The sequence below is a fragment of the Natrix helvetica genome (assembly GCF_964273705.1).
Source record: "Natrix helvetica genome assembly, chromosome: 2".
Classification (NCBI taxonomy): Eukaryota; Metazoa; Chordata; class Lepidosauria; order Squamata; family Natricidae; genus Natrix; species Natrix helvetica.
The window spans coordinates 29,327,982-29,351,580 of NC_138552.1; the positions used below are offsets into that span (position 1 = coordinate 29,327,982).

At 38.1% G+C, this 23,599-nt stretch overlaps 1 protein-coding gene across 8 annotated transcripts in view; it reads right to left on the reverse strand.

Moving 5' to 3' along the window:
* The window catches only part of PDE4D (phosphodiesterase 4D), an 821,955-nt gene that overhangs the window by 331,750 nt on the left and 466,606 nt on the right, over positions 1-23,599 (reverse strand). The gene's annotated exons all lie outside the window — the stretch shown is intronic.

Consider the following 23,599-nt stretch of genomic DNA (forward strand, 5'->3'; position numbering starts at 1 on the left):
CATTGTAATGGTACTTGATCAAGCCAATTGTTTCTTTTCTCTCTTCCTTCAAGTTATTCTGACTTCCTGACATAATTGCTATCACCAAACTGTAAAAATAAAGTCTGCTTTTGTTCTTCAAAGCAGAATTGCTAATGAGAGTTAATCAACAGCTCCACCAAACCATTTTATTTTAAATCAGGTAAATATCTTTTTGACTGAATCTGTCATTCCTTCAAAATAATCCACAATTTTTTGGTCTGCACTGCACTGTTTGCTAAGGCATACAATGACTAATAAATAATTTCATGTTTTTATTATGTCTCCCTTTTATGATTGTGGCAGATTATACAGGGCTTTGATTGTATGGAAGGGCAACCTATTGCTGTTTCCACAGAATGCATTAAGCTAGAATGTAGTTTACTTTGTTGCTTTGTTAGAAATGCAGCCAATATACTTTATAAACCATAAGCCACATTTAACAAATTAAGTTGTTTATCCAGCCATTACTTAAGTGTAGTGTACAAACAGTCTTGTATATTTTAAGTAAATACAAAATATCACCAAGTGTTCTGACCTAGGTTTCCCAAGAGCATGAAGCAACTCCTTGTCTCAAGAAAAACTCCTTTTATTAATGTACTGTGAATTCTTCTCATTCACATCCAGTAAAGTCTTTCAAAGGAGGATTTACAGTCACAGACCTTATCTGGCTTGGAGAGCTGACAGGCCAATATCTCCTGCAAACTCCATTCCCATTTCGTCCCTCTTTATTTCCTCTGGGAGGGCCATTCATTGTCCACCTTTGGCCTTACTCTCAAGTCGACCCCTGTTCTTTAGCTGTTCCCTTTGTCTAGTAACTCTGCGCATGTGCACACTGGAAACAGGCTCCAGCTGTTTATCTGCCTCACTGATGTCTGACTCTGAAGGCAGCTGATAACTGGCATACAGCTCTGGTCCCCTCTCTGCCTCCGACACAGAGCCCTCATCAGAGCCTTTCCCAGATTCCAGGACTGGCCCATGTTCCTCCCCAACCTCCTCACTGCCTGAATCTGCTGCCAGCTCGGGCCACAACATCAAGTTTAAGAAGCTTCATTCTTATTATTTGAGGCATGACAACTCAGTTTATTCCTTACTGCTGATTTAACTCTCTTTCTCCGAAGCTAACTACATTGCAAAGCAAGAATACATAACATGATGTGATTTGAACTACAGTTCCACATAAATCCTTGCCATTGGCCAACTAGCTAGAGGTGATTGGAGCTGTATATCATGCAACTAAAATAGAAGATACTAAATTGTCCATTTAAAACCTTTTCATTCCCCTCAGAATATGGAAAATGAAGGACAGATGAAAATAAATGTTTGTTGATGTGTAAAGTCCAATCCTTAACATACATAATTAATATTCCAAGTCAGGAAACGCTTCTGCATGTGATCTTAAAAAAATCTCTGGCAGTTGTTAAGAGCAATTACTCACACATGGTCAAAAACATAAGAAGTGCATTATGAGAAAAAAAGACAAATGTTTGCATAAAGCAGACATGTGATCATCTATATGTCAGAGTTCTTTGGCTAGGAAAAATTGATTTTCAGGATAATTCAAAGAAAATTATTGCCATGGGCGAAGACTTTACAATGGAAGAAAAAAAATTATCAGAAGGCAAAGAGGGGAGATAGATCTATTGCTTCCATGTTGCTCCTCAAAATATTTTTCATTTTTATGGGCAGATACAAATATTGAATAAAAGGGACATGGTGGCTCAGTGGCTAAGATGCTGAGCTTGTTGATCAGAAGATCGGCAGTTCAAATCCCTAGCACCGTGTAAGGGAGTGAGCTCCTGTTACTTGTCCCAGCTTCTGCCAACCTAGCCGTTCGAAAGGACATAAAAATGCAAATAGAATAATAGGAACCACCTTTGGTGGGAAGGTAACAGCGTTCCATGGTCCTTCGACATTTAGTCATGCCGGCCACATGACTATAGAGATGTCTTCGGACAGCGCTGGGTCTTCGGATTTGAAACGGAGATGAGCACCACCCCCTAGAGTCAGGAACGACTTACATACATTGAAACGAGCCACTGGGCTGAAGACACTCATCTTGCTTATTTTCTAAGCATGCCAATGAGGCTGATACGAAATTTAAAGAACTGAATGGGAATGAAAATAATTTCATGAAAGGAAATTGCATAGTTTGCTACATGCCACTTCTTTTTTCGTTCTATTTAAATTAACCTTTAAATATGTTAAAATGTAGAAGAGATAATGGGATCAGGCAAGGCCAAAGAGAAGGAGGTGCCTATGAACACTCCCTTGGGACTCCCAGGAATAGATACATTTTTAGAAATAAATGCAGCAATTTAAATAAACATAGGTATAGAGAGTGGCAATGTGACCTAGTGGTGAAGACATTCACCTCCTACTCAGAAGGTTGAAAGTTCAATCCTAGGTAGTGGTAGATATTTCTCTGCTAGGATGCAAAATAGATAGATAGATAGATAGATAGATAGATAGATAGATAGATAGATAATAGATAGATAGATAGATAGATAGATAGATAGATAGATAGATAGAAATAGATACAGATACAGATATAGATATATAGATATAGATATATAGATATAGATATAGATAGATATATATAGATATATATATAGAGATATATATATTCTGCAAACTCCACAAAGGTGTCAGGAAGAGTCTATGACCATTCGCCACAGCCAACTCACCCCAGCTAACTTGCCATGGCCAACTTCCCATGGCCAACTCACTGCAACATAACTTCTACGGGCATCTCACTACAGGCCAACTTGCTGTGGCACAATAGTTAGACTAATATCAAAGAAAAGGTGGAACAGAATCATTAAAGAAAGGATGTAAAAGGATGAAATGTGAATGGCAAAAATTAAAATAATTTTAATTTTAAGTAATTAAACAGAATTGTTAAATTATCCCATAGTGAGTTGTCCATAATGAGTTGGCTATAGCGAGTTAGCCGCAGCAAGTTGGCTGTGGCAAGTTGTCCCATTCCCATCAGGAAGGCATCCAGCCAGTAGACACTCAGCTTCATCCAGTCACCCAACTCTACCCTGAATAGGGGCTACAGGGTTGTAAAAAGGAAGCTTTTAAATAAAAATACAGTGTATTATATTGTAGTAGGAAAGACTCATTAGATAACATAGGCCTGCCTGCTTAGCTGTTGCTGCCAGAGGTTAAACTACCTGTGGGCAGCTTTATGGCCTCTATGCCCTTTCAGCTTCTGAGCTGCCTTATCTCTGAAACAGCCTTGAGTTGGGCAAACTCTTGAAAAACAACTTCAAATAGACCAACTCCTTTACAATAGGGCAGATGTTGAACTAGATACAGTCTTGCTCTCTAATAGTAGACCCTTGCTCTGACTCATTATGCAAGTCCTCAAATATTCTATAAATAGTACAGCTTTACACCTCCCTTTTGACAATACCATAGTTTAGCTCTAACCATCATCACCTGCAGTTTTTCCTTTATCTTCCTTAACAAGCCCTCAGGTGAAGTGACTGTTTTGATATTTTTAACAACAAATGCTCATTGTCCCTCTGTCCCCACTGCAATCATCCTTATTAACCAGTTTTACTAGTATAGCAAGTCTGAAAACACACTGTTGGTCAAGAAAGCCTATGTAATGGCTCTTACAGGATATCTGAGATAAGCTGAGAAATGACATTAGAGAGCAGGAACATGTGGAAAAACCCAACTGAAAGCAGGAGTATGTAGGTAAAAAGTAGAAATAAAAAAAATATATGAAATAGTATTGGTCCGAACTTGGACTTCCAGCATCCCAACTGCTTTCTTTTCTGGGGAAGGAAGGTTCTGTTTTATTATCTCATCTTTAGATTAGGAGGTTGGTTGGTTGGTTGGTTGGTTGGTTGGTTATTATTTGCTCATGTACAAGACAACAGGAATAAGAATAAACATGAATAAGAACACAGGAAATGGGTACAAATAAATGGAGACAGTAGGACAGGGAGGTTAGGCCTGCTGGTTTTAAAAAACAAAAACAAATAAATTCTGCAGGAGCCCAGAGGGAGGATCAAGTTACCTACTGTTACTTTAAAATATGTCCAGTGCTATGTCAAAGTAGCACTGGGCATATTTAAAAGTGACAAATCAGCCCTAAAAACCAACATTGTTCTTATTCATTTTCCTAGGGGCCCCCTTCTCTCTCTTTTAAAGAGAAGAATCTCATCTTAGCTCCCAATTAGCAAGCTGGAGTATTTATGTTGCCAGCAAGAACCTTCTCCTTGGAGGTTCTCTCCAGAAGGGAGGTGTTTTTTGAGCATATTATATTGAGTACAATGCTAACTTTCTAGTACCATGCAAACTCCCTGGTTGTCACTACTTGCTAATCTGAAAACGTTTCATGAAAAAAATGGCTTTATTATGAGATTAAGTTGACTTGTGTTAAATGTGAGAAACCATGGAGGTAAGGGATAAATAATTGAATATTGCTCAATAAAAGATTATATCTTTGCATATAATTTGACCTGTTCAGAACAAAATTATTGTAAATAGAATCCTCTTGTCAGATATAACAATTTTGCTGCAGGATGTACAATTACTTTTTCACCAAATTAACGGATGTTGTTTTTAATGCAGAATGTTGGGGAATGTTCCTTAATTGGAGAAAGTAGATAAAGACTCACCTACCTACCTAAAACTGCAAAATATTAATATATTCTAACAATTAATCACCACATTTGTTGGGATGATAGGATTTATATCAAAAACATTGCCAGGGCACTGGAGGAGATTAGAGGAGGTTAATTTACAGTTTTATATTTAAAGTCCACATCTGTTATGCAACATTTTACAAACAATACCACAGCAACACAAATTAACAAACCCACACTCTTCCTAGAATGTAGGGGAATATACAGTATATTTATCTTACAGAGGGATAACATGAAATCTAAAAGATAACCCACACATAGTTATGAACAAACAACATCTGTTTCCTCCATGCCCTGCTTTTGAACTTCCTTTTTTCCAGCCACTATGAAAAGCATCATATTGGGCCACATTCTCCTTCTTAAAAGTGCTTAAAAGCATAAAAGGGTTTGGTGCCGAATCCAATAAATGCCCATCCAAACCCAATAACTGGCCATTAACCACACTGATTGTATTTTCAGGTCAGTTTTCTGGCAACTCATAAAAATTCTTACCTATATTGTTTTACATTTGAATCACTAACACAATATTCATATTGAAAACATTTTATATTCTCCAGTTTTGCTAAGGTAATGTATGTTCCTGGCATATTAAAAAAAAAGGTTTCAGGAGTTTTAAGACAAACTTGAAATCTCCGTGTAAATATCAGGATTGATTTGGGATAAGAGAAGAGGAGGTTGAAGTACATCAATAGGTACCCAACCAGCTGCTAAATTAATAACATTAGAACATCTGGAAGAAAAGCAAAAGATCAATTACAAGGTTTGCTGTCAATATAAAAATCACATACAAAAGCTATTCAGATGTCAGAAAAAAATAAAATAATTTGCCAGTATATTACATTACATTTGTTAAGTTGAATTAATATTTAATTAATAGACATATAATAGAATATACCTTGAGTTTCCAGGAAAGTATGGTTTACTATTACAAGAGCCCAGAGGGAATCCTAGGGCATATTAACAAAGCCTAAATATTTATTAAATTTATAATATATATTTTTAATGTTAACAATAATCCAAACTATTGGATCTCACTTGTGGGTAGGTGGATAGCAACCAAGTATGGTACAATATTCTCCAGTTTCCATAACACTACATATCTGTTGTTGAATATGAAAAGGCGAAATAATATTTTATTATTCATTGTACTGTGGTAGGCATCTAAGTAATGACTCTGAGAAATAAGCACTTAATGCAATTTTGTTCAATATGTAGTACTTCTGTACACAATAAAAAGCATTATAGTTCCTAATCCATTCTTAGAATTTTGCACATGAAGATAAAAAGTTGAAAAGATCCCTACTGGAACAGGCCAGCAGTCTGTTTTTCTCTGAGATGCCCCTGGGAAGCTCTCAAGCAGATATCAAGATAATTGCCACCTCCCCATTGTTGCTCCTCAGTGACTGGTACTCAGACAATTAACACTTCTGAACTAGATGCACAATATAACATTATGACTAATAGCATTTAGGTAGTCAATCATCGCATTTTATGGTACCAAATTTCATGCATATATATTTTGAAGTGTGTAAAAATATACTTTCTTTGTCCTAATCTCTTCTGTGTTTGAAAGGTGTGTGTGTGTGGGGGGGGTTCAGTCTCACCTTGAGCAATTGTTGAATAAAGATTTAAATCAAAGTTATTTGGCTTTCAATAGTGGAAGGCAAATATTTCAGATACAGTTAGAAGGATGGTATGTTTCTTTCAGCAACTCCACAGTTTATTATACAACAGTGAATTTATTTTCTTTCCATATCTAAGTAATCAAGTGGAAAGTATAATTTGAAAAGCAGTAAGGAAAATAAAGTTTCATTTCCATATGTAGAATTGTAAGGTTTACTGTTAATATTTTAGAGGTTACTGTATTACTCTTTTTTTTGAGAGGGGGTTGCACAAAACCTCTTTGGAAAATGAAGCAGTTTCTTATTACTATGCTATTTAACAGCTCTAAGAACAATTTCTCCCTCTTCTCTGTATTGATGGAAAAGGATTCTTATAACCTCCTTCAATCAGAGAGAACTCGATCTTTCATGAAATTATATGTAGAAGTATAATTAAAGTCTCTTTTGGCCCAAGAATGGCTTTTCAACAATAAATATCAATGTCACTAATGCAAATTATAAAGAGAAGAGCACAGCTGATTGTGAGTCACAAACAATGACTGTGGATCACACACAAGTTCCATAATAAGCATTTTCAGATAACTTGGCCCTGAAAAAGAGCAACAAAAACCATTGCAATCTCTCACTTAAATAATTAAATTCTTATCAACTATGAATTAATCATTCTTGCTCTAGTTTTAGACTTGATACATTATGCATCATGGTCCCTACCTAACACCCTCTTTCTCATTCTTGTACTTTAGACATTATGCATGAAATTGGCATAGCTGTGACCAGTGGATTCCAGACTAGAAAGCACTGTTACGTCAGCTAATCTTAGCTGCTTTCTAAGACGTAGATGACAATGGAAAATTATGCATTAATTCAGAAAGAAGGGAGGAAAAGCCAAGACTTTAAAACACAGAGTGCTGTTATTTATATATGTGCTGACTGTCATATGCTGCAATAGGAAGATTTTTTGTTGCAGTTGGCTTCCTTCTTGTCTACCCAAATACATGGAAATATGTATCAGCACTCTATCATTCCTGTCTTTTCTTGAGCTGAAATGTGACATTACAGGTAACACAATTACTGTTAAAAAACAAATATGCCATTATATTAGTAGTGCCATAACACCATTCATTATACCAATTATCTGCAATTTGGTTCTGTCTAGATATGTTGGGCTTCAGGTTTATGGATTGTGGACTTCCGGTTCCGGCGGCTACGGCGACGGGCAAGAACTTTGCCCGCTCCCGCTCTTCGGTGGGCTTCCCCCGTCTTCGGGGGGGGCACAGGACGCCCCGGAGAGGCGTCCTGCCGAGGGAGCGGCTCGCGGAAGGCTCTGGCACCGGCGGCGGCTGGTGGGGGCTTCTCCGCTTTGCTCTAGGCACCGGGGAGCAGTTTCAGAGGGCGCGCCTGCGTCTCGCTCTATGCTGATCGGAGAACGCAAAACTGAAGGAAGCAGCGGCGGTGCGGTGAGATGCTTCCTCTCTTCATCCCCTTACTTTTGAGTTGATGGACTTTTCAGTAATTTTAAAAGTTAATCTTTCGGATTTATTCTTGGAGGAGCGGCTGGAGGGGAGGGGGATTTCCCCCCCCCCTTGGACAAGCGGCTTGTAAAAATTCTGCTCTCGCCCCCAGGGGAAGGAGGAGGGGGGAGAGCCAACTAATGATGCCTCACCCCAGTAAAAGTGTTTTTCATGGGACTTAGTTCCAGAATTTATTGATGACCTGAGAACTTTGTGAACTTTTAAAATTTTTCCTATGCCTCTGAGCCCAAAGCTGGCAGGGCAAGATGGCACACTTCTGTTGTCTTCATGAACCGTGAAACCTGACTCCACCTTTAAAATTCAGGCTTCCGGTCTTTGTCTCCGTGTCACCCAGAGGAATCTCTTATGGATTGTTATTTCCTGAACTCTTTGGAGAAAAAACTTTCATCTATTGCTAGATTGACTAAAGAAACTCCCACCTGTTTGGATCTTCTGCCTCCTGGACTCATCTGCCTGCTCTACTTCTCCAGCTGCCCAGTCTCTACACTGACTGATCTCTTTGTTTTATAAACCATGTCTCCAAAAAGACCACCCCCTGGAAAACCTGGCTTTGCTACTTCTGCACCGACATCTGCAACATCCAGTCCTGCCACACAGTCAAAGATTACAGAACTGATGCAACCTAAGAGTACAGAGATGGATTTGCAACAAATGCTCCAGCAACTCATACAGGGCCAGGAAGAAATTAAGAAACAATTAAAAGAAATGAAGGAAGAAATTAAAGAGAATCAAGTCCAAATTTATAAGAACTCACAGAGACTGGACCTTGTGGAGGGTGGGGTGGCGGAGGCGAGAGGGGGGGTAGAGGCTTTACAGAAGGGAAACAAAGAACTTGATATCCAACAAATGAAAACAGAGTTTGAGAGAATGTCCTTTTATCTTAGATTTCAAAATGTAATAGAAGCAGATGGGGAAAATATAAGGGACATTATGACTAATATTTTAGCTGAATACATACATAAAGATAAACAGCAGATGGAATGGGAGATAGATCTGGTCTATAGAGTGAATTCAGCATATGCCAGAACACACAATGTACCCAGGGAGGTTCATATTAAATTCCTTAGGAAAAGCACAAGAGATGAAATTCTGGGTGTACAAAGGGGGCAAACATTGACATATCATGACAGGGAGATAACCATCCTGAAGCAGATCCCCCCAAAAATTAGGGAGAAAAGGAAAAACTATTCGCAATTGGCGAACAAATTATACCAGAAGGGGGTGTGGTTTAGATGGTTGATGCCTGAAGGTATGCTGATATTCTGGGAGGAGACAAGAATCAGAATCAATACACCCATAGAGGCACAGGCCTTTATGGAAAAAAATAAAGCGAACCTAGAAAAAACAGAAGACACCACAATGGTCACACAGGACACGGGAGGGGCCGGAGCTCTGCCAGCGGGGGGTGAAGGGGCAACACCAAGAAAGCTCAGATCACAAAAATGAATAAGAAAACCACAATGTTATAAACAGACCGAAAGTAATAATGAAATTATATCTAGACTATATATCATAACTATATAAACTGATTGAAAACTATTTTTTCTAGAATTAATATGCTGATTTTTTATGATTATGTATTAATGTTTTATATTTAGATGTATCCTATGAGTTTGGAGGGAGGGGGCGTCTGCCACACTTGCAACTGCCAAAATTTGTAACCATTCCACTTACCCTTTTCCTTATAAATGTTTTAAAAAACCAATAAAACTTTTTGAAAAAAAAAAAGGTTTATGGATTGCAAAGTCAGGCCTTTGGCTGGAAATAAAAGAAACTGCAATTCCACGCAACAGGAGAATTTGAGAATGAAAAAGCAGTACTATATCGTAATTAGGGTTTCCTCACTAAAACAGTTGGGTGCGCTTCCAGACTATGTTTAAAAATTGCCAGCAAACTGTAATTATCTTGATAGAATGAGGAAATGATTAAAAGCATGGCTGCATTAATTAGCTGCATTAATTTTAATTTAATCAAACATACTTTTTGTTTTGGTTTTACCCATGTCTTTGTCCTGGCCTTACTTATGCAATACAGCCCCAGATGTCATTCAAAGCGGCCTTTGCTCAAAAAGGTTTGCACAGGCTAACTATACATATATAAATACAAAACATTATCCATTTGTTATTGTTTTTAGGATGCTAATTATTATTATTAATGTAATCTTATGAAATTATATGCTATACCCACATGCTATACTTTCTATCAGGAACTCTGATTCTTACATGGTAACAGTAAATTCATTCTCTCTGTGGGGAATATTTATGGCCAACATCCTTTCCAAACAGATAGTTTGCAAAGCAGGAGAAACTGTTCAGAAGAAAAATCTGAAGGCAGAAATAGATTGACAATGTAGTCCAATGGATACTGAGTCTATTTAGTGACCACAGTATACAAGTCTATGTTTGGAGGAGAAAAGTAGAAAATGGGAGCTAGAAAATAATACATTTCTTTTATTTTTGGAGACTGGTTCCCTTTAAAATAGTTATGGGCAGCTACAGCTTTCATTTTGTGGCTTTTGCAAGAACCCCAAATTACACTCTTGAAATTTGGCAGCAAAGTGGTCAATTTTTGGTGGTATGATTTTTTACTAACATAAAGATCTAAATGGCTGTGTTAACGTCTCTATGGCTCCATTTTGTTTTCTAAAACTTCCTATCCCAATCTTTTTTAAAAAAATGAAATCCATGGGTCAAAAAAATTGCCTTTGATTTAAGCAATGTTCTACTTTGCAATTTCCTACTTTTTAAAAAAAATAGAGATGTAAACATCTGACAACATAAGAATATGCAGCATTTTTTCTGAACAAACCACTGACCCTGGAGAGCATACAAGGATCCATAGCTGCAGCTGATAATAATTAGGCTATTATTTCAATTTAGTGAAACTGGGTAAATTCCTCTTTTAAAATGATCTATTGTTAAAATTTACTTCAACTTCAGATTCATTATTATGCAAGAACATTAAGAAAATTTTTCTTTGATATTCAGTTTAAGGCTTACAATATGTCAAAGAAAATTTTGAATGTAGCCCAAACTTTGGATTAGATAATAACAACAAATATTGTTGGAAGTTAACATTTTTTTTTAAAAAAAAAACTCTTTCAATGGCTACATACAAACTTTTTGTAAAGTTAAATAAAACAAATAACTAAAGCTGGCCTGCATTCAATTTCTAAGAACACAAAACTCTGATTTAAAGAGATAAGGAATGAATTATATGGACCTGTCTCCATACTCAGGGATAATAACTTGTACAACAATATCGCATGCCTTTCTTCCACCTTGTTAATTCTGATGGAACCTTGCAATATTGTAGCCCTGGGGTTTAGAAGTGCACAACTGGCAATCATATGGTTCAGTGGTGGGTTCATGCCGGATCGCACCGGATCGCACGCTCCCTTTCGGCGCTAAACCCGGAAGTACGGTCTTGCCCCGCCCCTGGCAACACGACGACGCTTGCCTGCGCTCCACCAGCTCGGCTGGGAACGGAGACGTTTCTCTGCTCAGCAATGTCTTCAGTGGAGTGGTGGCAGCCTGGCAGGCTGAGCCTGCGTCCCTTTCAGGTGCTCTGCTCTGCTGAGGAAACGTCTCCGTTCCCAGCCGAGCTGGTGGAGCGCAGGCAAGCGTCGTCCCGTCGCCAGGGGCGGGGCAAGACCGTACTTCCGGGTTTAGCGCCGAAAGGGAGCGCGCGATCCGGTGCGATCCGGCAGGAACCCACCACTGATATGGTTCCACTGGGGAGATTCAGGACTTCTAGAAATTAAGCAAGGTTCTTCATAAGCGGAACAAACATAGGGCTGAAATTTCCAAAGCTTTGTTAGTCTTTTGGAATTAGGAGAGGTATAGACATATGAGTCTAATTACACTTCAGATATTTTGTAAACAGAGCAGTTAGATTTTAACTGAGCTGGTTAAGCATCTTTATGAACGCAGTCAGAAAGTACATCTATAAAAAAATTGATACAGTTCATCATAGCGTGATAGGGAAATTACAGGACAAAGAGAGGAGGGGATGTAATTTACTGAGTACGATCCGTCTTCTAATCACGATTAATGATTCTATCAGGACTCTTTAATCATAGTGTTTGGAGATAGAATGCTGGATTCATAAGATACTAACATTCAGTATTCTTTGTTAATTCTTTTCCCCCAAAAAACAAACTACTGAAAGAATATTATGCAAACTGAGAGGGGCTAACAGTTTGTGTTTGCTTGCTTGGAAAATTCCAGATCTTCTGCCTTTTGTCAGAAGATGACCCCACTATGATTGCACTTTTGTGACTGAAATGTTAATAAGTGGAATACAAAGATACCTTGAGCTATGCATTCATCTTAACTCCTATTGATGTATGGCCATTTTTATTGATTCTACCAAAAAAGCTTCACAGAAGATTTAAACAGAACAAACATCCCAGGGGCACAGGAAGACAAGAGGAACATTCAATTTGAAGAATCCCTATGCACAAAAATTTTGAAATGCAGCAAGATCTTTAAGTTATTTTTATAACAATTGTCTACAGAAAAGCACAGGATAAGTACATCCTCTTCTGAAAATCTCTCCCTAAAAACAAAGACCTTCTTCTGAAAACAAACAACTAAATTATTCTCATGGGATTTCACAGGCTTCATTCCTTCAAAGAAACAACATAATTCCATAAAGGAATTTTGAAATATATCAGCATTACTGCTTCTCCTCTCCCCCCCCCCCCTTCAAAATATCAAGGCAACTAACCCAGTCAACCAAACATATTGTCTGGAATGTTATACGCTTCCATCTCTCAGATCAAAATCAAATTCCTCAACATTCCATCCATTTCAGGTTACAAAAATGTTTTAACCATTTGTGTTTACCCATCGCAGATAAAAAGATTTGGATTCCTGAACTGAGATTGAGGTCTGGGCCCTTAGCTCAATTGTGGTTTCCCCAAATTCTCTGAACAGAAGCACATTGCTCAAATTTGCTCCATCAGATTCCAAACCGAATGCTGTAATTTACGCATATCTATCATTTTTCACAGTACAATCCTATACTCAAGTAGCAAGCAGAATTCATTAAAGAAGAATTATTTCCAGGTAAATGGGTATAAAATTCAGCCTTTGTTTTTAGTGTAGGCAGTTCAGAAGAAACTTCCATATAATGTGAAACCCTCTTTTTTAAAAAAGTAGGACTATTGTTCAGTGGCAATGCAGACAAATCACCCCTTCCTTTGCCATTACTGTGAAGAGTAGAAAAGATTTATATCTGAAAGCTGGGCAAAGTTGTGCCAGTAAGTAAAGGCAATGGATGAATATATTATTCAGAATTGGTATAGAGGAGGCTTTTAAAAGGTAATTTAATATATTTCCATATGCAAGAAAGAAAGAAAAAGAAGTTCCAGTTCTATTTTCTACTTTATGACCCATTACCATATGAAGTATAATAGAATGGATGAGTCAGTACAGGTCTTTTCTATCATGATAGCAAGGCTCTGCAGTTCTTTTTCAAAGAAATGCATTTGACTCTTTGAGGATTATTTTCTAATGGCAAAAGGTATTTATTTCAGATATCTTTGAGGGCTCCTGAACTACTTTATTCTATGTTAGTGGATTTTTATATTTTGCTTTTTATAACAACTACATATGCTGCTTTATAATATTTGTGAGGTTTTTTAAAAATATATATTCCTATGTACTGTACTTACTGTATGTCCAGATGCCATTCCTGCATGAACAGACAGTTGCCTCAAATTCCTTAAGAAAATGACTACTGCAGGAGTAGTTTCTCAAATTCATAGGTTTAAGCATGGGAGATCATCTTTTCTTTGTTTTCCCCCCTAGTTGCCTTCAGTGAAACCGAAACCTATGCAGTGCTAGGAAACTTGTCATGAAAATGTTGCTAAATTACATCTTCCAGGAGATCTTTCTTTCTTTTTCTTTCTTTCTTTTTCTTTCTTTTTCCTTCCTTCCTTCCCTTTTTTTCTATCATCCATCCATCCATCTATCTATGATGTATCACAGGGGCTTCCAATCTTGGCAACTTTAAGACTTGTGGAGTTTAACTCCCAGAATTCCCTATGCTGACTGGGGAATTTTGGGAGTTGAAGTCTACAAGTCTTAAAGTTGCCGAGGTTGGAGATCCCTACTCAAACTTGGAGACTGCCCATTTCTCTCATAGAGTGACATTCCGAGAAGGGTATTTTCTTCAAATAATTTTGAAGAGCCACTTGTCAATTAAGACATTTAATTGACAATTAACTGTAATTTAGTGTTTGGGGAAAACTGTGGGCCACACTGAATTACTGCACACAAAGTAAGCCATAAAAGACAAATAAAAACCATTCATCAAAAATTAATATAGGAGAGCCCTAGATAAAGAGAGGTGTATAACAATGACCAAGTAGGTGCCTTACAAATTTTAGCAGCAAAAAAATTCTAAAATTCAAATCCTATGCAGACATGTGTCTATGAGTAGCCATAAATCAGTTAGAGACCAAAAGTCTACACAGAGTAATTATAATAATCTAAGCCAGTGTTTCTCAACCTTGGTGACTTTAAATCCTGTGGACTTCAACTCCGAGAATTCCCCAGCCTGGCTGGGAGATTCCGGGAGTTGAAGTCCACAGGACTTAAAGTCACCAAGGTTGAGAAACACTGATCTAAGCAAAGAGTTACCATTATGTGAGTAACAATATCTAGATCATTCTGACCATGTAAGACAGGGGTGTCAAACTGACGGCACACACAAGCCATATCCACCCAGCTCTGCAAAGGCAAAAAATGTCATGATGCGTCATGATACATCATGTGACATAATTGAGTTTGACTCCTGTGATGTATGGGATAAGATTGTATTTTTCAGGGATTTACCAAAAAAAATATGGGAATCACAAATTCCTGTGGACTTAATAGTATCCTTCCCCTGCCACACCCACCAAGCCATGCCCATCAAGCCATGCCACACCCACAGAATTGGTAGTAAAAAAAATTGAATCCCACCACTGTCCACGACCTCATGTGGACAACATGAGGTCCAGGACTTCCAAATTGGAGTTAAAACAATTAAAGCACTGTATGTTTATATCCAAAACTTAATCCTATTAAGTTCCATGAGAGTTAATGGGTAAGTCCCACTGAAGTCAATCTCAACTCTTAGTGACATTCATGTAGTTTATAAAAAATACAGAAGTATGTCTCTATTAACTTCAGTTGATATTTTTTCCAACTTTATATATTTCCTGAGAGGCTTTGTATTTCCTTGTAGTCTCCAAACAAAATATGAATGAAGGTTAACACAACTTAGCTCTTTGAGATTTGTTATTGTTTATTGGTGCTGCCATTCACCTGAGTTCAAGAGAAGGGATATTACCCCAGATAAATGGAATATATTTAGTCTTAGTTTGCTATCTCCCAGTCTCTGTTTTAAGGGACGATACTGCAGCTTCAATCATATCAAGACATGTCTTTTTTTGTCCAAACCTAATCCCACCCTTTTTCTTAATTTCTAGATGCATGTAAAGCTGTGGAGAAATTGACAATTTCCTAGGAAATTTGTAATACTTTTATATTATATTTTATGTTCAGTTTTATTCCCCAGTTGCAAATGTCATAAATAGGTATTTGCACACATATCTTCCACTGCCTTTAGCAAAAAGTCTGACTTATACATATAATGTGGCAATAAATAAAAGCTCCTGGAAAGAAATTGTGCTATACTTTTGGGATCAGCAAACAGGAATGATGTTTATCCAGCAGCAGTTGACTCATAAGATTAAGTTGTTGAATTGTTGGTGATTTAGACACATACTTGTTTTCTGAATAAAATAAAAAAATCACTGTGCTATTTTTCTTTTCCTTTCTTGCAGTTGTTGAATGCTAAACCTTTTGGCCTTTGGCTAATGTTAAAAAGTTAAGATATTTGGATAAAAAGGAACAAAAAATTGTCTTCAAACCCCTGCTATTGATATGGATTTCTGTATATGTAGAAAAGGTCTAAATATATTGGGGCAGTGACCTTCATAAACACTGCTTGAAGCATATTAAGATTTCCGTTCAGCCTTGGGATGATATCTATTTACCAATTCTCAACTGAAAAATCTGCATGCAAATATTTATAACTAATTTTTATTTGATCTTACTGAATCATGGTAAGCATGTTTTATGATGGCCAGGATTCAATAAACTGTTGGTTACTTTTATCTCCTACAGACTTATTTCTGTGAATTCAAGTAGCCTTCAGCTAATGGCCATCGGGGTCAGGAGGAAGGGGAAAATAATGTCACACTGATGACGTCATTCAATTAACATAAACAACATACAATCATTATTAGAATTATGATATTATGATGCAGCTGATATAAGGATCTGGATGGGAAGAATCAGCTTCAACTCAACCTTGGCAAGATGGAATGGCTGTGAGATGTTGGCTCCCAAGCCCAGATGATACTTCATCTTTGACTCAGAATAGAGTGGTCCTTTCCATGAGTGAACTGATGCAAAATTTGGGGAATCCTCTTAGATTCATGGCTCTGGCTTAAGGGGCAGGTAGCAGCCACTGCTGGAGTTCCAGATTTGCAGATTCATCTAATGAACCAAATGTACTTTCCTGAACCCAGAGGCCTTGCTCACAGTCACTCATATCTGCCTTGGTTAACATCTGTTTTGATTACTTCAATGCACTCTACATAGGACTGTCCTTGAAGAGCACTAGGAATCTTCAACTGGCCGACAATACAGCAGCACACACATTAATGGTGGCCCCTAGATTTGGCCATCTAACACCTTTGTTATGCTCCCCATACTGGCTTCCAGTCTCTTTCTGGGTGCAATCTAAGATGCTGGACATCACCTTTAAAGCCCAAGAAGGCATAGGACTATGTTATTTGCAGGACCTCTTTCTTTAAGAACATTGACCTGTCCTAATGATCAGATAGGGTAGGCATGCTCTCTATATTGCCATTTGATGACAGCTAGGGAGCATGCCCAATCAAAAGTTTATTGTAATGTGGCAGCCCCTCCCCTATGGAACACACTGTCCCCTGAGGTTTGTATCCTCCTACTTCTGTAAAGCTTTGAAGACCTGGCAGGTGTTGCAATAAGGGACTATATGACTTGGTGCCACGCTTTTGTTGTTTTTAACGTTTTTAAGGTGCTTAGTTTTATACTTTTATTATGGTTTTTATGGGAGTTGCCCAGAGTTGGTTAAAAGATGGGAAATTATGTGAATGTGTTAAATAAATGTGAACATACACTTACATACATAGGTTATTTGCACAATGACATCATGACACATATGATATCAAGTAAATAAATGAATGTGCTTCTCTGTGTTATTTTTGGACTGCAAAAATCACACACAGACCAAACCTCACCAAACATATCAGTTGAAGCCAAGATTGCCCAACAGAGGCTCTCATATTTCAGTCATATCATGCAAGCTGACTCACTCGAAAAGTCAATCATGCTGGGAGTGATCAACAGAAAAAGGAGAAGGGGCCGCTGTAGTACCCATTGGCTGGACACTATAAAGGATGACCCCAGAATGATAATGGCTTATCTGAAGGAGGCGATGTAAGATAGAGGAGCATGGAAAGTGCTGATCCAGTGGCCCGAGGGTACTGAATGGCTGATGATGACATCTCTCTATCAATCACTAACCTAACAGGCAGATACGTCTCAAATCAGATTTTTCAGTCAGCATCAAACATATAGACACAGTCATTCCTTTATCATCTTTAATATTATATGTGACACTTTAATTTGAGCAACAGGTTAACGAAGCTACTTTAGTCCTTATTCTGACTGTTCTTCAGCCCTTATTTGATCTCTTCTATTCCCTCCTGAGTTTTGGCATTGCTGTGACCCTTGAAATACTACCACACAAAATCCGATGCAAATTGCAATAATGTTCTTTCAGCCAATCCACTTTCAGTATTAGCATCTACATATAAAGTACACGTATAAAGACAGGAACAGAAGCCTTCCTTTGGGGTGACATTCAACACACAATTGCCCATTGACTCATGGAATAACATTTTCCAGAATAGAGACGGCTTCCGGTCCCCGAAGGCGACAGACGTTCGCGTCCGCTGCTCGTCTTCTCGGTGGGCTCCTTTTAGGAGCACAGGGGGCCTTGGAGGGGCTCCCTGCCGTAGGGCGGCTTGTTGGGACCCCCTGGATCGGCGGCGGCCGCAGGGGGGTGTCCACTTCGCCCCAGGAGCTGGGGAGCATGGGGGGTGTACAGCAGCATGCCTTCGCCGAGTGGAGCCTGGAAGGAAACAACTAATCGGATGTTACAGCTGAAATGTGGTGAGGTGGGAAGTTTCCCTCATTCTCCTTTTTAGCTAATCAATTGATGAACAGCAGCTTTTCTAAACTGTGGTCTCAATCTTTCAAAGTGTTAAGACTGGAGGGGGGGTTTCACCCCCCTCTCGGAAAAGCAGCATTTGGAATATCCCTCTCTCTTGGAGGAGAGAGAGAGAGTTAAAAGTTACTTTTTCTTCCTCTAAGCAATGGGAGAATGACTTTTTGCTACAATTGCAAAAGATTACTGCTGAGTTGATTCTTTTAAACTATTTTATGGAAACTATGGACATGTTGCTTTCTGATCTCCTGTGAAGGCAGAGCCAAGATGGCCAACTTCCTCCTTCTTCTTTGCACTTATGGATGAAGTTTCCCTTTTGAAAGAATTTCTGGCTTCGTATTATATCACACCCTAGAGATCTCCAGGAGCCTCTCCTTTCACGTATCTCCCTTGGATTTGGAACATTTGATTCATATCACTTGGCTTGGAGCTGTATAGGAAGACTAACATTCTCTTCTGGGCTTGCTTGCCTCACGATCTCTCCCGGTTGTGTTTTTCCACAGACGCCATTTCTTTGTACAGACTTATAGCTATCTCTGAACTTAATATGGGTCCTAAAAAATTACCGCCTGGTAAGGCATCTTCAGCCTGATTACTCAACAGACACAATTGGCTTCATTTCTACAACCTAAAGCAACTGAAGACAGTTCAAAGGATTTATCTGTTGCTCAAATGTTTCAAAGTATTATAAAGGGACAGGATGAACTGAAAAAACAATTGGCAGATTTAAATGATCAGCTCAGAGAAACGCAACAAGAAGCAACACAAAATAAACAGAGAATAGGTGTGCTGGAGGAGGGCGTGACTGGGCTGAAGGAAGAGGTTAAGACAGTTCAGAAGGGGAATATAGAATTTGAAAATCACATGATAAAGGTGGAATTTGAAAGAATTTTCAAAACTTGCCAGAAACAGAGAATGAAGATCTCAAGGAGATCATGACCACAATTTTAGCAGAATACATTAAAAGAGATAAACAACAGCTATGGTGGGATATTGATTTGATTTATAGGATCAACTCAGCATACGTTAGAACACACAACGTTCCAAGGGAAATACATGTTAAATTTCTTAGAAAGACTACAAGAGATGAGGTCTTAGGAGCTCAAAGGGTGGGACCACTAAAATATAAAGACAAAGAAATAACCATTCTTAAACAAATTCCGAAGAAAGTAAGATATAAGAGGAAGAAATATTCCTCTTTAGCAAAGAAATTATATAATAAAGGAATTTGGTTCAGATGGTTATTGCCAGAAGGAATGCTGATTTTCTGGGAGGGCAGCAGAATTAGAATCAATACAGTTGTGGAGGTGGAGGCCTTCATTAAAAAACCCAGTGCCCTCCTAGATGAAACAGTACACAAGATATGAAGGAGGGAGGGGCCATGGCTCTGCCAGCAGACAGGGGGGAGGATGCAACAGTGAAAAGACTCAGGTCACAAAAATGAGGTTGAAACATTATTGCAATTGTTGTTATAATGTAATTGTTGGAAGTGACACAAAAGATGATTGAATATATTGATGATATAATGTAAGACCAAAAGCTGCCAATGTTTATTTAAATCTTGATTTTTTTTTCTTTTCTATAAAAGTTGTGAGATTTGGGGGGATTTCTACCTTTCACATGATGTAGCTGTCAAAATTTTCTATACCTATTTACCCTTTTCCTAAAAATATTTGTAAAAACCAATAATTTTTTTCAAAACAAACATTTTCCAGAATACAAGTAAAATATACTTCTAAATCATTTATTTATTTATAATAGATACTAGAACCATGTGAATATTCACTCCTGAGGTTTTGTTTTATTTGAAAGTAGTTTAGTCAGATTTCTGAACTGAGTTTCCATTGTGAAGCAATTATTCTATCCAAACTGGACTTGCTTCCCACAGGCTAGTAGCTCTCCCATAACACAGGTATGTTATACAATTATTACTGATTCATTAAAATCAATGTTTTAATCCTGTTTTTGCACTAAAAAGGAATGTTCAAAGCCAACACTGAACAAAAACACACACTCAACTTGGCATAATCAGCCTGAAACTTCCACACATCTATTAGGAATAAAGCAGTGCCTTCTCACAATCTAATCTATAAAACTGAAATTGACTATTTAAAAGCAGATATAATGACCAGATGCTCAGGAAATTGGAATGATCACCGTCATAGTTACAGGCGAACAAGATTTCAGCCTGTTGTCTGGATTGAGAAATTCCTTCTTCTACAGTATCGACTGTTCAGAAACACACAGAAGCTCATCCTGTGCACAGGTGGCAGCTTAGCTTTCGAGTAAAATCTATTAGATTACTCTTCAAATTAATTTGCTAAGTTATTAAGATACTGTAATGGCTATGTTGACATCACATATTCACCAAAGTTATGGGTAACTTAGAGACGGTTTACAAAATTGACAATTTTGTCAGATTGCACCACACAGTGAACCATAAAATAATCATACAGGTTGGTTCTCCACAAGCTCTAGGCCAAAATGTAGCTGATTAATTGATGGTTTTCTTCTTGAAGCTTGCAGTTAATTAGTTAAAAGACTGACTGGTATATGAAGATGACAGTAAATATACATCTATCCAAAAAGGAATTTGTCAGTTACAGGGCAACAGAGTGAACACAACTTTTTCTTCAACATCTCTGCAGAAGGAAACTCTCCAATATGTCTTCTATTCAACAAGACAATTATTTTGACCATCATTATATTTCTTTTCTAGTTGTTCTTTGAAACCTGCTGTATTTTTTCTTATTGTCTGTAACAGTTGTCTTAGGTTTCACAGCAGATTTTACTCTTTTAACGTAATGCTTAGCTACGCCAAGGCTGGACAAAGTAGTCTTTTCTTATTCTCATTCTTGGGCACTATACCTTTTTCTTTTTCTTTTTGGTGCTAATTATATGGTTTCTCTCCTATTCTGACTCATTGCTGACTCACATTCAATTCGATTACTACCCCCTATGTTTTATTTTTCTGTCTCTCTCCATTAGTTTAAATATTAATCCTATTTTATATTCTTGTTTATTTTCTTGCACAATGTGTGTCATAAGTGGTATTTAATAGTACTGGATTTTAAGTTGTGTAGACTACACAGTCACATCATCACAAAACACCCGAGGAACATGAAGCAAGCAATGTGTTCGCCTTCCCATGCAACAAGCATCCCATGCAACAGTCACCTTTTTCAGCTATGAAGAAATATGCAGAACCACATCATAAATATTTGAAGGGTTTAGGGTTTCCCACTTATTGTCTATACTTGCAAATGTTCCTCAATCAACCTCATCTTTATAGAACCAGGCTGTACTGATATATCTATAAAGGCGAATACCGAGTGAAACACTCTCAAATATATTGTCAACAATACCTAACGATAGAATAATTCACCCACGTATTCCTTCACTGTTACCAGATCTCTCTTTTCTGCAAGCTGGCTATATTCAATACATGTCAACATCAGCATATTTTAAAGCAAGCAACATTTTATGCAGAGGTTGCTCACAGTATTAAGGACTTTGGATGCTGCTTTCAAGGAAAAGAAAAGAGACGCTAATACTGCCCATATTCTGTGCAGCCCAAGAGCCACAGTAGGCTTTCCACAACATATAGGATAACTCCAATGCAGGCAGGGGTAAGTTCTGTGTTTGGAGGCTCCCGGGGCTTTAATAGATGTAATGGCACACATTATATTTCACAGCCTGCCTCACACTAACACACATAGATGATACACATACCTCACTTTGGCAAGGAGTCGGGGGACCATAATTCCCTCAGCGTCACAGTTTATACCCTCGGCCTAAAGGGAGACCAGCAAATCATCACCTCAGTACACAAGGCTTAGTTCCCAGGATCTATACCTAGCCATGTGCATTCCTAGGTCTCGTATTGCTGCCATTCTTCAGGATTGATGTCACATATTCCTATTCCACTCTGGGACTAAGAAGATCTTTGGGAGCTAAATGCCATCCTGTTTAGCTTATCTGGTTAGATCTAAAGAGCTAATTCATACAACTACCTTGGAATCTTGTTTCCTAGTTAATATAAGGTATGAATGCTTCTCTCTTCCATAATGGTTGCTCTAGACATGAATTGAAATATTAATTTGTCCCTGCACCTTGCTCTGTTCCAATAGTCGTCTTTTCCCCTCTCCTTTCAACAGCCTACACTGGAGATATGGAACTAGTACTTCCTGTAGAACAGTGGAGACTAACCTTTTTGGCACTGAGTGCCGACACAGGAGCATGTGTGCCGGACCACCAAAACACGGAAATGAGCAGCTGGCCAGTGCACATGTGCTCACGGCCAGCCGCTCTCTTCCAGGTTCTGGTGTGTGCATGCATGCTGGCCAGCTATTCTTCATGCATGCGCACAATGGAACCCTGAAGAGAGCAACTGCCCGGACACGCATGCACACCAGACCAGCATGCACGCAACAGAACCCGGAGGTTCAGCTGGCGACTGCACACGTGCCCAGAGAGGGCTCTGCGTGCTACCTCTGGTACTCATGCCACAGGTTCGCCATCATGGCTCTAGAACCTTTTTTTCTGAAGCAGTTGCTTCTTGTGGCTTCATAATAAGATCATCCATGCTCACTTAATTTCTTTTGGGTATGCCAATGGTTTGTGCCAAGCTAATACATTTATCCAAAAATCTCTAGACTGCTTTATGACCAGCCTATAAGAAAATTGGTTTAGGATACAGGTGGCCATTTCCGTAATGTGCAACGTCTGCAAGATAGTTTTTTCTCATGAAAATCAATTTGTTTAAAATTTCATCACTTTCATTTATCTCTCCTCACCTACTTTTCATCACCAACATAGTAAAGAGGGGAAGAATGGGAAGAACTAATAAAGCTCATGTGAAAAAAAATTAAGTTTATAATATGACTGTCAATATGACTTGGTCATTGATCATATATGCTTCCTTTAAATGAAAAAAATGAAATTTTAAATGAAAAATATATGGATGAAGAAGAAATTGCATATAGATAAGTGTAGATGTGTCACTGATCAAGAAAGGAAAATTTGAGTTCCTACAATTTTGAGATTTTTATGCTGCCCCCAAATGGTTATAATGTCTGGCTTTGGAACAGACGAAAACCATACTTAGTACAAGAAACATGAATCAGTAAAGTCAAAATACCTTATTAATTGGGTCATTTGAAGAATATAAGCATGCAATTTATTTTCCTTTTGTTTCATTGTTTTAGAAATTGTTATAGGAAAGCAATGCAGAGTCCTTTCTTTCCCAAGTTTCAAATGTATACATGAAATCTTGGTATGATACTTAAAGGAAAACAAAATGTTGCTTTTGTTGTTCTTTATGAGAAAGATGCAAGACGTCCATAGAGAGAGGTCCTAGCATATATTTTATGGTGTAGAAACATAAATTGACAATTCTCTATAGCATGCTATTTAGTACTGT